General features: G+C 38.5%; 1 pseudogene; it reads left to right on the forward strand.

The window, feature by feature from the left end:
• Positions 1-4,238: 4,238 nt before the first annotated feature.
• On the forward strand, positions 4,239-9,906 carry LOC120292661 (annotated as a pseudogene).
• The last annotated feature ends 4,348 nt before the right edge of the window (positions 9,907-14,254 follow it).

Raw genomic sequence — 14,254 nt, forward strand, 5'->3', positions numbered from 1 at the left:
TTTTGTTGTTATTTTGAATTAAGAAGACACATCTATTTATAGACAAGGGAACTAGCTGTAGAAAACTGAAAGGACATGACCAAGAGTCACACCGATTATGCTCACATTAGTTGAGCCATTAACCCTAATAACAACATTATTAAATCAGAAACTACAGGAGAACAAAGAGTCATTAACCCATAATTGCAACAATTAGGATGATCCAAAGAGACATAGCTGTTGCATGTAAATTGAAAAAGAAGTGAATTGAAGAGACGTTTCCTTAACATTGAGCCATTAAAACCTATGATTACAATAATAATTACAACACACTGTGCTCCCCTCAGTTCTTGTCACAAGAGCTTCTAAATTGAATTCATCAAGTACGCTATGTGCATCATAAAAGCATCCTTCAGTTGCTCAAGCCAAAATTAGGTCACATAAACTTGTTATACATGTGTCCCTGAGCGTCCCGATCTCATGCTTGATGCCCTATAAATTTCAACTTTTTCTAGTGCTTGTGAGCCATATCTCCAGCAATGCTGACGATGACAGATGCCATCTCTCTCTCTCTCTCTCTCATAATATATTAGTCGAGTCATTCCAAGGCCAGAGATTTCAGGTATGTATAACAAGTTTATGTGATTGTTATATGACCTAATTTTAACTTCTTCGATGGAGTTGAGTTGTTGAAGGTAGGATTCTCATCATCCACTCAAACCTATGTCAATAATGCATATAGGACCCACTGATTTGGTTTGTCTAAGATATTTCGTGCTTCTAGAGTTTACTCGTTTAACACGCTTGCAAGTTGCAAAGGCAATGAAAGGCTGGCGTTGAATTGAAATCCATGTTTATTTATAAGATTAAATTAACAATAATAATAATAAATTAAGAGTAATAAATTAGAAGGATTGGACTAGGTTGCCTACGTTCACTCTTTTTCCATAAAAATAGCCGCCTCCTTGGAATGTCCTAACCACGTGCTATATGCACAATAAATCAATTGTAAAAAAATCATAATTGAATCTATTTAAAATGGGTATAATTATTGGTGCATCATTTTCTAATGAAATCACTTTCCCACATATCAATCTTTAGGAAGAATATGGCCATTTTCATATATTCTTTTCTTCAGGTTTATTTGGAAACTGTTCCAAAATTATTCTCCAAAATTTTTATACATTGCGTTAATTCTCAACTTTTACTCTTGATACACGTGGAGAGCGATCTGAAGAGGTTAATGCGTCTCTAGTTTTTTGGTTACTTCATGATACAATGGATGTTGTTATTATAATTATCATTCAATGAAATAATTTGCTTAGTCAATATATATATGCTTACTGATGTTCGTGGAAGGATTCGTTCTTTATCTTTTATTTTTCCCCAAATAATAGGGAATCATTATCTAAATTTCGATGAATTTTGGGTATGACAAGTTTGGAATCACATCTTAGATTATAAAACCAGTGAATATTAGCTAGCATACTTGGGCACTGTGACGTGCGATTAGTTAGCTCACTAGACATGCGCGCGCGCACGCACACGATATGCGCTCATGCATTACGCATAGCTACCCTTAGGTGAAAATAGGAAAGTCTTATATGATAGGTAAATAAAGACTGACCCCTAGTTTGAAACTTATCTTCATTTGCTTCGCGATATTAGTGAATATTATTTACTAAAACATTGCAAAATTGATTAGGAAGTCTTCCTTGCTAATCTTCAGATTTATTTGCTTTCCTATGAGTAAAATGCTTCCATAGTTCATTTCTTTAGCTTTTCCTATTCTCTAAATAAATGAATAATCTCTTCCCATAATTTTTGTGAATAATCTCTTCCCAAGCATTGCAATAACAAAACTTGCACATTTTAAACTCCTAGTATTTAGACATTTTATGCATGTCACTTCCTTTTTCATGAAAGGGATACCTTTTTTTTGAGAAGAAAGAGTAGTTTCTTTTGCTGCAAATTGCAGGTATTCCCATTTGAGATATTTACTCACAGGAAACACGTAAACGAAGAACGAGTCTCACTGGGGGAATCTACTCCGAGCACTGAAAGTCCAATCATTGGACTTAATGGACAATCCTGGGAGGACACAAGGCAACTGCATTCCAAGCACAGCCCTAACACGACTGTGGCACATCTCATTTGACAAATCACTTGCGAATAGTACATATATCGCAATAACGGGGGGCATTCTAGTTCATTTACCCTGAACGCTACAGATATTCATTATTAACTTACTTAAGATAAAAGAAAGTGAATTTGAAACTATCCTGTCAAGAACCACACCACAGAGGAGAAAAATGAAGGTCAAAGTGAAACAATTATGAAGATGCGGAGAAACAAAACTATCTTGTCTCGCTTACATCATCTCTGAAAAAGCAAACTGAGAATGGGTTTTTGCATTGACTTGGAAGTCCTTGAAGGTCTTCAAATTTTGATCATGCCCAAGTAGGGGGCACAATTGGAGAAATTTCTATATTCATTCCCAGCCGGTAACAAAAATATGAAGTTCTGCAAGCTCTAAATTGGATTTCAAGAGTGCAAAAAGGTGATTAACGTTAAAGAGAAAACGAACAAGAAAAAACAAAAAAGAAGAGATCATTCCCATCAAGTTTTTTTGTCTGCTCAAGCATTTTATTTATCATTTTTGATAGTGTTAGCTTTCTTGCTTCCATACCTGTATGATCATCCATCACATGTTAGTGGGTCTAAGACCAAATCAATCAAGGCTACTTGTAAACATTTTGTGAAATAAAGCGAAGGTGCCAAAGGGAGATAGATTTATCTAGCATAATCAAATCCCTATCCATGAAATCTCTAGTTCAAAAAAAAAAAGTAAATTGTTCTCTCACATTTGACTCGGATTTTTAATCAACCATAGTAGACTAATGGCAATTCTTTAAATGAATTGAATTGGATGTCTAAATAATTTAATTAAAACCCCAAAGTTGTGATTGTTGGGGTTTGAGAGAGCCCGCATTAGGATAATGGTACCATCTTTTTAATGAGTAAACTTCATTCTGTACTTTGCATGGTAATCCATTAACTTTCTAGTGGTCCACCTCTAAGAAGGTCATGACAATTGGCAATTAGAGAGTGGCAACTAAATTAAAAAGAAGGAAAAGTGAGCTTGTTGGATTAGAGACGAGTTGACCTGAGCAATCACACGAAAACAATGAATACACACTCCTCATTCATTCGATTGCACTAAAATGTGAGGGGAGTTAGTCAACAAGCGGATGAAGCTTGTGTAAAAATTTTTAGACCAAAACGGATATTGAAAAGTTCAGTTTGGAAGGCTTGACAACATTGTCTTTTTGTCCAAGCATCCTGGTGCAAGATCATCCAACATTCCTTGAAAAATGCAAATTTAGGAACTATTCTTGGAACTAGCACGTGAGCCATATATTGTTTGAAAATAGATGTAAAAACGCCGCCGTGATACTTTTTTCTCAAAATCATCATGAGACTTATCTTTGCAATCGTTTTGAGCTTGTTTGGGTCTTCAATCAATCAAGAGAAGTTGGGTATAAATTACTAGCAAGAAAATTGAGTCCAAGTGTGAATTGGTGCTGTTATAGCTCTTGGAGTGATCATAATTTTTGCTGTGGAGCCCAAGATCTTGTACTACATTGTCCCTAGTCGAAGAGTATAGGAGACTCCTAATATTCATCATATGCATGAATGACCTATGAACTGAAACCTAACTATAAATGAAAGATCATGCCTCTAGTTTATATGTGCAAAAGGAATGCCACTTAAAAATGAATGCAATGTTGTATAAAACTGATTGTTTTGTTTTTATCACGGGTCAAATTTATGAGATGCAAATTTATGATAAATTCTTTAGTGAAATTCATGTCAACATCAAAAAGTCCTTTAAATAGTGAAGATTGGAAAATTGATCAAATTGATGATTGGACTTATATATATGATGTTTTTGAAAAAGACAAGCCATCTTACTAAGGAAAAATTGTTGGAGTTATCCCACATCGATTATGGAATTGTCTAGTGGTTAGTTTTATAAATATGAGAGAAAGTCTCACCCTTTGAGTAAAACTTTGAGGTGAGAGAAGCGCAAGACTACCGAACATTGGTGTTAGAGCTAATAGTAGATTGGTGGCTCCCCAATTTGTTCTAGATATCTCAAGAAAGGAATCTAGTGACCAACACAATTTCTAGGCAGTGTGTTTGTGGTATAACACAATCCCAATGGTACTCTTCATGGTTCGATTCGAAGGAAAAACATGGATAAAGGTGAGTGTTGGAGATTCAAGTTAAGATTAGTTAAATATAAAAAGATACCTAAGTTAAGGGGAACAAACCTAACAATGAGCTCATATGTAATGGGGAGATTGTTGAGATATACATGTGAGTTATCTCAAAGAAAGGAATCTAGTGACTAAATACGCTCGAGCAAAGTGTGTATTGTGGTGTTGCAACGCAATCCAATGGTAGTTTTCATGGTTCGGTCCGATGAAAAGAACATGGATGAAGGTGTATATTGAGATTCAAGTTGAGATAAGTTAATGGTGAAAGATACCTGAATTAAGGGAAACGGACCTAACATTGAGCTCACACGTGATGGAGAGATTGTTGAGATACATATGTAAGTAGGAATCTAGTGACTAACACAGTTTCCAGGGCAGTGTGTTTGAGGTGTTGCAACGCAATCCAATGGTAGTTTTCATGGTTTGTCCAATGAAAAGAACACGGATGTTGGTGAATGCTGAGATCTTAAGTTGAGATAAGTTAACGTAGAAAGATACTTGAATTAAGGAGGAACAAACCTAACATTGAGCTCACACGTGATGGGGAGATTAGTGACTAACACAGTTTCCAGGCAATGTGTATTGTGGTGTTGCAACGCAATCCAATGGCAGTTTTCATGGTACGGTCCGATGAAAGAACATGGATGAAGGTGAATGTTGAGATTCAAGTTGAGATAAGTTAATATAGAAAGATACATGAATTAAGGGGAACAAACTTAACATTGAGCTCATACATGATGGGGAGAGATTGTTGAGATTCATATGTAAGTTGTGTTAGGAAGTCCCACAATGGAGAATTGATGCGGTGTAAGTAATTAATATATCTAGTTGGCCAATAACTCATTGCTTTGAGCTTTTGAGTGAAGATATGTCCAATTAGATATGTTAATAGGCTTAGACTTGTGCTCCTTCTTAGCAATCTCCTAGGGTAAATACATAACTATCCGACTTTGATAGGACAAATTAGTTGATAAACTAATCCGTGAAACCCAAGAAAGAACAAGACATCATAATTTTGTGGTATTGAAGTAAAGTTGTAGGACTTAAATGCACAAATTAAGAGTTACTTGGATTTGATTGCATAATTCATGTAAGTTGTTTGACTAAAAAAACGAAATTATTCCAATGAAATAAGAATCAAATTTAACCTAATACGATGAAATGGATGGATCACCAGACTCTACGCGACCAGCATGTTTACTCCTATTCATAGCCAAAAGATATATTTAATGTTTTCTCCCTTTTTATATTGTGGACGGCAAATAATAGCATCTCCTGCTTTTTCTTTATTGTTTTGGCTGCTTTCTTGTGAACAGGATAAGAGTGTATATTAATATCATGTTTTCGACGCAATAATCACATATGCAAGGTGAGCAATAGCTCAAAGCTTAGCCAATGGAGTACTGCCCTTCTGGCTCTTTTGGCTCGGCCTCCTCCTCCCGGCACTTCTAATTTTCCTTCTCAACCGGAAGCGCACCAAGCTTCCCTCAGCCCCCGCATGGCCCGTGATCGGCAATATCCTCGACCCGGGACCACACCGCACCAGAACCTCCACCACTTCCGAGCCAAGCACGGGCCTGTGACGTGGTTGAAGCTCGGCCCGTGAACACCATGGTGATCCAATCAGCTCAGGCCGCCGCAGAGTTCTTCAAGGGCCATGACTTCGCGTTCGCAGACCGCAAGTGTCCCCATGCAATGACAGCTCTCAATTATGACCTGTCTGCCTTCGCTGGGTCGTTACGGTGGCTACTGGCGCGTTCTCAGGCGTCTCTGCTCTTTGTTGAGCCCTCGTGACCAAGCGCGTCAACGAGACAGCCCATCTCAGGGCAGAAGTGCGTCGACAATATGGTCGCGTATTTAGAGGAAGAAATGGCGGTTAAACAAGTAACGACAGGTTATTTCTTACGTGCTTCGTGTTACTTTGGACGTTTGCGTTGCATGTAACCTTGAATGACTGAAATAATAGTTTTTCTTCTTCAAAGGAAAAAAAGCAACAGAGAGAGAGAAAGGCCTTACCCTACACAATATTCCCACTAGTGTCACAAGTTCTTCTCAATTATTAATATACGTAAAATCAACGGTTAAGATATGTTGGGACTTCTACACCATTAGGAGTTAACGATCCACGCTGTCAAAAGAATCATATTTCAGTAAAGAATGTAACCTGCAACTAGATCTACCTAAGAAAACATTGGGCCTGCTTTTTACGGATAAAGGAACTGGCAGTCCTTTCTTTTTTTTGCAAAATGTACAATTAAGTTCCAGAATCTTCTTATTTTTCTTTTTCTACTATTGAGTTCTTTAAATTATACATCTTTTTATTTGAGTTGGCCCTCCTCTTAAATATGCGAATGCATTGGTTACGATGAATATTGCATCCCCACCATATGTTAGCACTGACTAGACTAACTAATTAGGAGACATGAATTCTTTTTACTTAGTGCTAAGATGGGTAAGAAAGATTATAAAAATAAAGAAATATAAATCCAAGTAAACATTCACCAACCCAAGCATTGCCTCAATTATTGCATGACCTCAAGGACAACTCACTTCCACCCCTAGTTATTCAATTTTTCTATGTCATTCTATTTTTTAGGTTTTTTAAGAAGTCACTAAAGACACCATGTTGGCTTTCAATAAGGACGTAACCGTCATGTCAATATTTATATTTACTTTTAATGGAAGGACTAAATCAAAGAAGAAGTTATACAGCTCGAGGATCTAATTGCACAACAAATTTAGGAACCTAATTAAAACTTTTTGTAATAGTTTAAGGACTGCTGTTACTTGTATCCCTTTGTTTTGTTACTGTAATTGAAAAAATTCAATAATAAATAATTCAAGTTGTCCAAGAGCTACTGGTGTTTAAAGTGCTATTTAGTCAAACTTGCTTTCATTCTTCTCGAGTTTGAGTCGAACTAGAGTGGCTCTACTGTTGAATTATGCCAAGCTCGAGTTGCTTTACCATTGAATTGGGTCAAACTCGAGCATGATCAAGCAGTTGGGTTTTATATATATCTTCTGATGCATTGATAAAAAGTATATCCCCATTATTATGCAAGAGAACGCAGAAGTAAACTTTCCACTTTAATTTATTTGTAGAACCCAAGTTGGAGTTTTTAAGAGTTCAGATGCTAATTTAGTTTTATTAGTGAAAAATCTGAAAACAAGCTTTATCAAGAACTTTATTAAGTTCGACTTGAGCTTGAAAATCCAACTTTTCTTGAACATTGCAGCTTGGAGGTTGATTCCTCCATCCCTCCTTAAACTAGTTGCAAAACTTGGTGCAATAATTTTATTTTATTTTTCATGTCTCATTCATTACGTTCTGCTATACATTCTCTAATTATAATTAATCGTTTAAAATTTCTAATTTCTATGAAGAGTAAGGAATCGACTTATCCCACTTCCTCCTTCTCATGGGATTTAATGTGGTGGGTAATATGGTGCTCGCGGGATCTGTGGGACCCAAAATCAAAGGACGGGCCCGGAGTTCTTCGACATGCCATGAACCGGTTCATGGAATGGCTGCAAGCCCAACGTAGCCGACTTCCTGCCGTGGGTTGAAATGGCTGGACCTGCAGGGGATCAAGGCAAGCATGGCGAAGGACATGGGTCGAGCCATGAACATTGCTGAAGGTTTTGTAAAAGAGAGGTTGGAGGAGCGAAAGCTAAGGGGAGAGATGAGAACGACAAATGACTTCTTGGATGCGGTATTGATTATGAGGGCGATGGAAAAGAAGGCCCTCGCAAAATCTCTTCCCAGAACGTCATATAATAATTCTGGTATCCTCTCTTCCACTCTTGGCAAAAAGAAATGATTAACATCTTAAGGATATTAGGTCCAGTTCAGTTTGTAAAGGGTGGTAAACTTAATTGACAATTAACAAGCAGGTCATATTACGCGTCATTTTCTTACAAATGCATGTTTTCGTAGAACATTCTAGCACTAGATTTTATAATAACTAGCCTTTTCCAATCAACTATCTATGAAAACATTTTACACTTTAAGTTTGTAGAGAACGTTGCATAACAAAAAGCTACTACTATTATAAAGATGTTTCATTCTTTCCTGATTTAGCCAATCTGTCTCATTTTTTGTAATAACTAGCTAAGAATGTTCTACGAAAACACAAGATTGATTTATGGTTATTTTTTATAAAAAGAAAAATCTAGTGCTAGAAAGACACATTGAATTATTTATTAAATTAAGTCGATGTCAATTTGGTGATTAATAGAACATGTTGGGATCCTCAATGAATGAGTGAATAGTATGTTGATTAGATGTGTGATTTAATATTGACTATAAATATAATCGATAATCAAACACCAGCATTGGTTATAAGAAGCCAATAAAATTAGTTGACAAGGCATGAACAGTTTTTGTCCATGGACTTATAAATGAAAGCAAGTTAATGTCGGTCGAGTCGAGAAGTACTGACATTGGCTCACAAAATTTGGTCGAATCAAACCGACTGCGAGGATAAAACTAGCGCGAACAATTATTGTAGTCAAACTTCTAGGACGGAACAATTTTTAAGGTTGTTGACCGGCGGTTGCAGTGAAGCACCGTTGTAGGCGAGACTACAAAAGAGCACATCTTTTAAGGGAAAAAGACGCACAAAACATAAAAAGAACACACTTCACTTTCTTGCCATTCATTTTCAGTTATTTCTCAGCAACTTAATTCTTTGCCATTCCAGTTGTTTACTTTATTTTTTCCAATCAAACACCTGCTCTTGCCCTTTTATAAATATTCCTGTTGTCATTAGTGGATTCATTTCGTCAATTTTAGGATCCAATCATCAAATTCTTGTTCCTTTTCTTTTTATGCGCAATTGTCTGTCGATTCGAAGCATAGGAGCTGCTATGTTTGATAAGGATTGTATCAGGTGAAGCATGATAATTTTTACTGTTAAGCCCACGATTTGGAGGGAGTGATTTTCGAGCGAAACTGAATATCTTAATTATAGCAAAAGAATCAACGCTGGTGGTTACCCTAGCAAGACATGATCTTGTACTAAATGGGTCTAATTGATGGTGCAGGAAATGTTTTTCGCTGGATCAGATACCACAAGCAGCACCATCGAGTGGGCGATGGCGGAGCTACTCCGCCAACCCGTGTCACGAAAAAGGCCAAAGATGAGATTAACCAGATTGTGGGGTTGAACAGCAAACTCGAAGAAAGTGACACGGAAAAATGCCGTTTTTGCAAGCTGTGGTGAAGGAAACCCTAAGATTGCATCCACCATTACCTTTGTGTTGTCCCACGAAATGCTATAAAGAAACCAATTCTAAGGGCTTTGATATACCCAAAGATACCCAGGTTTTCGTGAATGCATGGGGCATTGAAGAGACCCAGATGCTTGGGAGGACCCATTAGCATTCAAACCAGAGAGGTTTCTAGATCTAAAATTGACTACAAAGGTCAAAACTTTGAGCTAATTCCATTCGGATCAGGCAGAAGAATGTGTCGGACTTTCGTTGGCAGATAGGGTGCTTCATCTCGGTCTTGCGAAGTTGCTGTATCATTTCGATTGGGAACTCGGTGATGGTTTGACTCAGAGACCCTCGACATGAGAGAGCGGGGTGTGGAATAACAGTAAGGAAGCTCCATCCCTTAAAAGTGATACCAAAAACGTAGTGCGTGAGGTCTGAGAATATCATTCGGGGTAACTAGTTATATTCCTACTGGTTAATAAGGAAATGACAAGACGTGATGTCATGTATCCAAAACAAGCAGAAGATGTTAAGTTTCATGAACATAATTTCAACATATTATTACCCTAAGGTTGTTGGCGCCGATGTTATTGTGTCGAGGATTAATGAACTTACCCAAGGAAGACTTCTTAAGAATGGTGTTTTTACTCCACAAATACCTTAGGAAAATTACCAAAAGTTCTTAAACCTATTATACTTTTACCAATTTAGGATGTGTTTGTCTCACGAAAAGTAACGTTTTTGGAAAATGTTTTCCGGAAACCATTTTCCAATAAATTGGTCGCTTATTTGGTGATACGTGATTGAAAGTATTTTCTGTGTTTTAATCGCATTTGAAAAATGATTGAATGACATTTGACCTAATAATTGACAATAATATGCCTCTTACTTCCAAATTAATTTATTGAGTCCATGTTACTTTATAAACGGATTTTCTAAAATAATACATAATATTTGTGTTGACCAGAAAAATGATTGAATGACATTTGACCTAACGATTGGGCATGTTGATATCCTGGCCTCGAGCTTGATTTCTCGAGTTCGAGCATGGTCGACTTCACAAAGCTCGAAATCGACCTCAAAATCTTCAAATTGCAAGACTAAGTACTATATCATGTAGCTATTTGCAGCATCTATACATGTATCCATACAATCTTTGATTACTCGATTCGGCTGGTGAGTTATTCGAGAGCAATCTAAAAGCCTGAGATTGAGTCAAGTAAACCGTTTTCGACGGACATACCTGCACGATTCCAGCAATTCATGCGGCTCCGGCGGGCTTGGAGCCATCTCTAGACCAACGTGTCCCTCCAATCCCGCCACCTTGAATAGATTGAAATTCGAGAAGTAGAGCACCTTCCTCCCCTTCTCGCACGAGTACCTCCCTCCTTCCCTCACTCGTGGAACCTCCGCACTCCTTATGACATCCTGATTTTCTGATTCTATTTTCGATTGAATGAGTTGAGCTTTTCAACGATGCGGCTATAATTCTTTCCCCTGAGTTGATCACTCATGGATAATTCGACCGTAAATCGACTACTCAACCATGCTAATCTGAAGAGTCGATATGGCATTGTCAAAATCGATCGGACTCTAGAGATAGGTCGATTCGATAGAGGTATGTAATTAGTGTGTGGGTGATTCCACTCTGATTTCAAAATTTTCGAACCGGACTAAATCGATTTTTCTGTCATTTCCGTATAACCTCGTGTCCGTATTTTAAACCTCGAGATTTTCTTGACAACCGAGAGTCGCCAATGTGTCGAATGTATACAATGTGGCTCGAAAATAATCAATATCGTCAAATGCACCAAAATTCCTAAAACTACCCGGTATATTAGATTATGCTAAAATCGCACATGGTTGAAATTAACCCGAATTTAACGATTTGAAATTGAAAGTTATGTCATATCACGATTTATTTTAGGAACGTCAATTCATCCTCCTAAGATTTTTCGACTAATCGGGAATTTCGGCGAAAATCGAAATTGGGTCATTTTGGACCGGAAAATTAGAGGGCCGTTTTTTATTGCACTTTTAGCATTCAAGTTTGATTAATTGGTAAGGAAAAATGTGAAATGTAATGTGGACACCTTGGCTGAATTTATGGGCACCAATTTGAGTCTAATTGAAGAGAAATTGAAGTGAAATTGAAGAGGCAAATGTCCAAATTCGTAAAGGAGGGGCAACACTTGAACCCTTTGGATGGCTTCTATGAGAAGCTTTGGTGTAGAAATTGCTGATATGGATAGGGTTGATCAAGTAAAGCAATAAGTTAATGGGATATTTGTGAAAATTTTGTGGCCATTTGGTAGCCCCCTTCAAGCTAACCTTCTTTTTCTTCTTTGGCCTTGCTTTCTCCATTAGTGTTGTGTTTTGAGCTCAAGAAAACCAAAGAACTAGCTAGCTAGCCCTCACACCGTCGATCGCCCTCTTGGCTATCCGAGCACCGTCCAGCACCGCCCGAGCTCCCGCACCTACCATCCCACTCGTGCGCCTATCCGTGCATTCCCCGCTACCCGCGCTTGTCACCCGCGCCCCTTGTCGATCGTCGGAGCTAATCCAGCCGCCTACCGTCTCCGTCAAGCCCTTTCGCCACCCATCTAAGCCTTGTCCACCTCCTCGCCATTCCAACCCATTTCAGCAGTGAAGCCCTTCGGTCCAGCCCTTGGACAAAACCGAAGGCCCAACTCTAGCAAAGGAGCAATTGGGCCATTTTCCGAGCCCTTCCGACCTCCATTGATGTCGCTGCAGACTTGGTTCTCGCCTCACCTTGGCGTCACTGCGCCATGAACTCATCGCCCACAAAACCGATGAGTTTACTTGCTAAACTATGCTTAGGAAGTTAATTATACTTAAGGGTTGATTAGTTTAGGCTAAGTATGGCTTAGATGGTTGGTTTAGATAGATTAGTGATTTAATTGCTTAATTAGGATAATTAGATGATTAATTAGATTATATTATTTATTAAGCATGGTGCATTATTTTTCTAGGCCCGTTTGGCGTGTTAGATTAGCATTATTAGGCCTAAGTTGGTATTTATCTATTTAATTTGTATTTATTAATTAATTTTTCTATTTATTTAATTATTTAATCTTTTCTAAAATTTTACCGGATAGCCAATGACTAGAATTTCGTGCCGATTGAGTGGTGCGCTTAATTTACGCAATTGATTTTTAAATTGTCCATTTGAGTGGTAATTGTGAATTTTGAGTATTTATTTCAAAATGGTGAAAATTTGGTATTTAATTAGAAAATATCAGTATCCGTTTTTAACGCTAAAAATGTTTTTAGGTACTATATTAAATAGTGAAATTTTTAAAAGAAGATATTGCATTTTTGCCCAAATAACCATGTACCTACACATGATTATTTTACTAGGTATTTTTAATATGAAAAAATAGACCAAGTTCATTATTTTAATTAAGGCATTTGAGTACAAAGCACAATGTCCTTAGCCGGATTGATTAATTGTGTGATGGTTAAATGAACCCATCCCCGATGTGCGTTGGTAGGAGGTTGCCCTATATGGGATGCCCATGGATAACGGATGTCGGTTGCAGTAGATTCTGGACCGATGCTCCTTCAAAATGCCGTTCCGATGTGTGTCGGTGGATGTTGCCGTGCTCAAGGGGTAAACGAAGCCTCGGCTACGCTAGAAGACCAATGTGCGTCGATAGATCGTGTCCGTGCGAACAAAGAATCAATTGGAACGTGTGATTGATTAAAATTGACGCGCCGGATTATGAGACAAAATTGTATGGCATGATATAGACACGTCATAACGATTTGGCCTTATAACCAGGACCCATGTAATCGATTGATTGGTTAATTAATTGATTAATTGATTGAGATGTGAATTGAGACGTTTCAAATGATCGAGTTATTACTGCACATACGTGTGTATAGACTGCCTAGGCATATTTCCTTCCTAATAGGGTTTAGTGAACTTGCTAAGACATTATCTCACCCGTCGTAGACTTAACCTTTTCAGGTTCTTAGATGGCGGTCCCTCCAAAACGTTTTGGTCGGCCTTAGGAGTAACCGAGTGGAGCATAGATGTCCCGGTCCCCGGGAGTCACCGGGTCTTGAACTCGTGGTGACCACTGTTTCAGTCGATGAGGCTACCTCAAAGGATACCTCATCAATTCAAGGCGTGGTATCGCCATGGGCTCAATGGGTATAGGAAGGTCTCATTCGGGGTTTTGAAGTCCCCATCGTTGTGGTTGGACGTAGCTCCAAGCAAGGGTGCAGCTAACCCTCTTAATGGGGTTGTGGAGGACCCGCCCCCAAAGCCTCGCAGTTGGAGTTCTAACGATTGGCAAATGTGTTCCGATTAGTAAGTCGTAGGACAACTTCTTTTCGAGTCGATCTTTTGTAGATAGACTAGCTTTGTATATAAACCTAACATGTTTATGAAAGTGTGTTTGTTTGTGAAATTGTTATCTTGCTTTTCAATCCCATGTTGTTTGCTGTCGGGATTTTTATTTCGCTTCCGCATGTGCAATAAAATGAATGGGTCGGCGACGTGTCCTAAGACGTCGCAATTTCATCAACCACCGAGGGATGTGCGCGCACTGGGTTCAGGGCGTGACACCTCTCTAATCATCTCCTCACGCCCTCCAAAATCCCGTGGTTCACCGCCCGGAACAACTCCCAGCCTCGCACGCACTCTAGACTTCCTCCACGACCTCCACCGTGAGATTGCCGCCACCCTAAGGTCAACGGTGGGGATCGTGGAGGTCGACAGACGCCGTGGCCTCCCGGGCATG

Source organism: Eucalyptus grandis, chromosome 4 (genome assembly GCF_016545825.1).
Source record: "Eucalyptus grandis isolate ANBG69807.140 chromosome 4, ASM1654582v1, whole genome shotgun sequence".
Classification (NCBI taxonomy): Eukaryota; Viridiplantae; Streptophyta; class Magnoliopsida; order Myrtales; family Myrtaceae; genus Eucalyptus; species Eucalyptus grandis.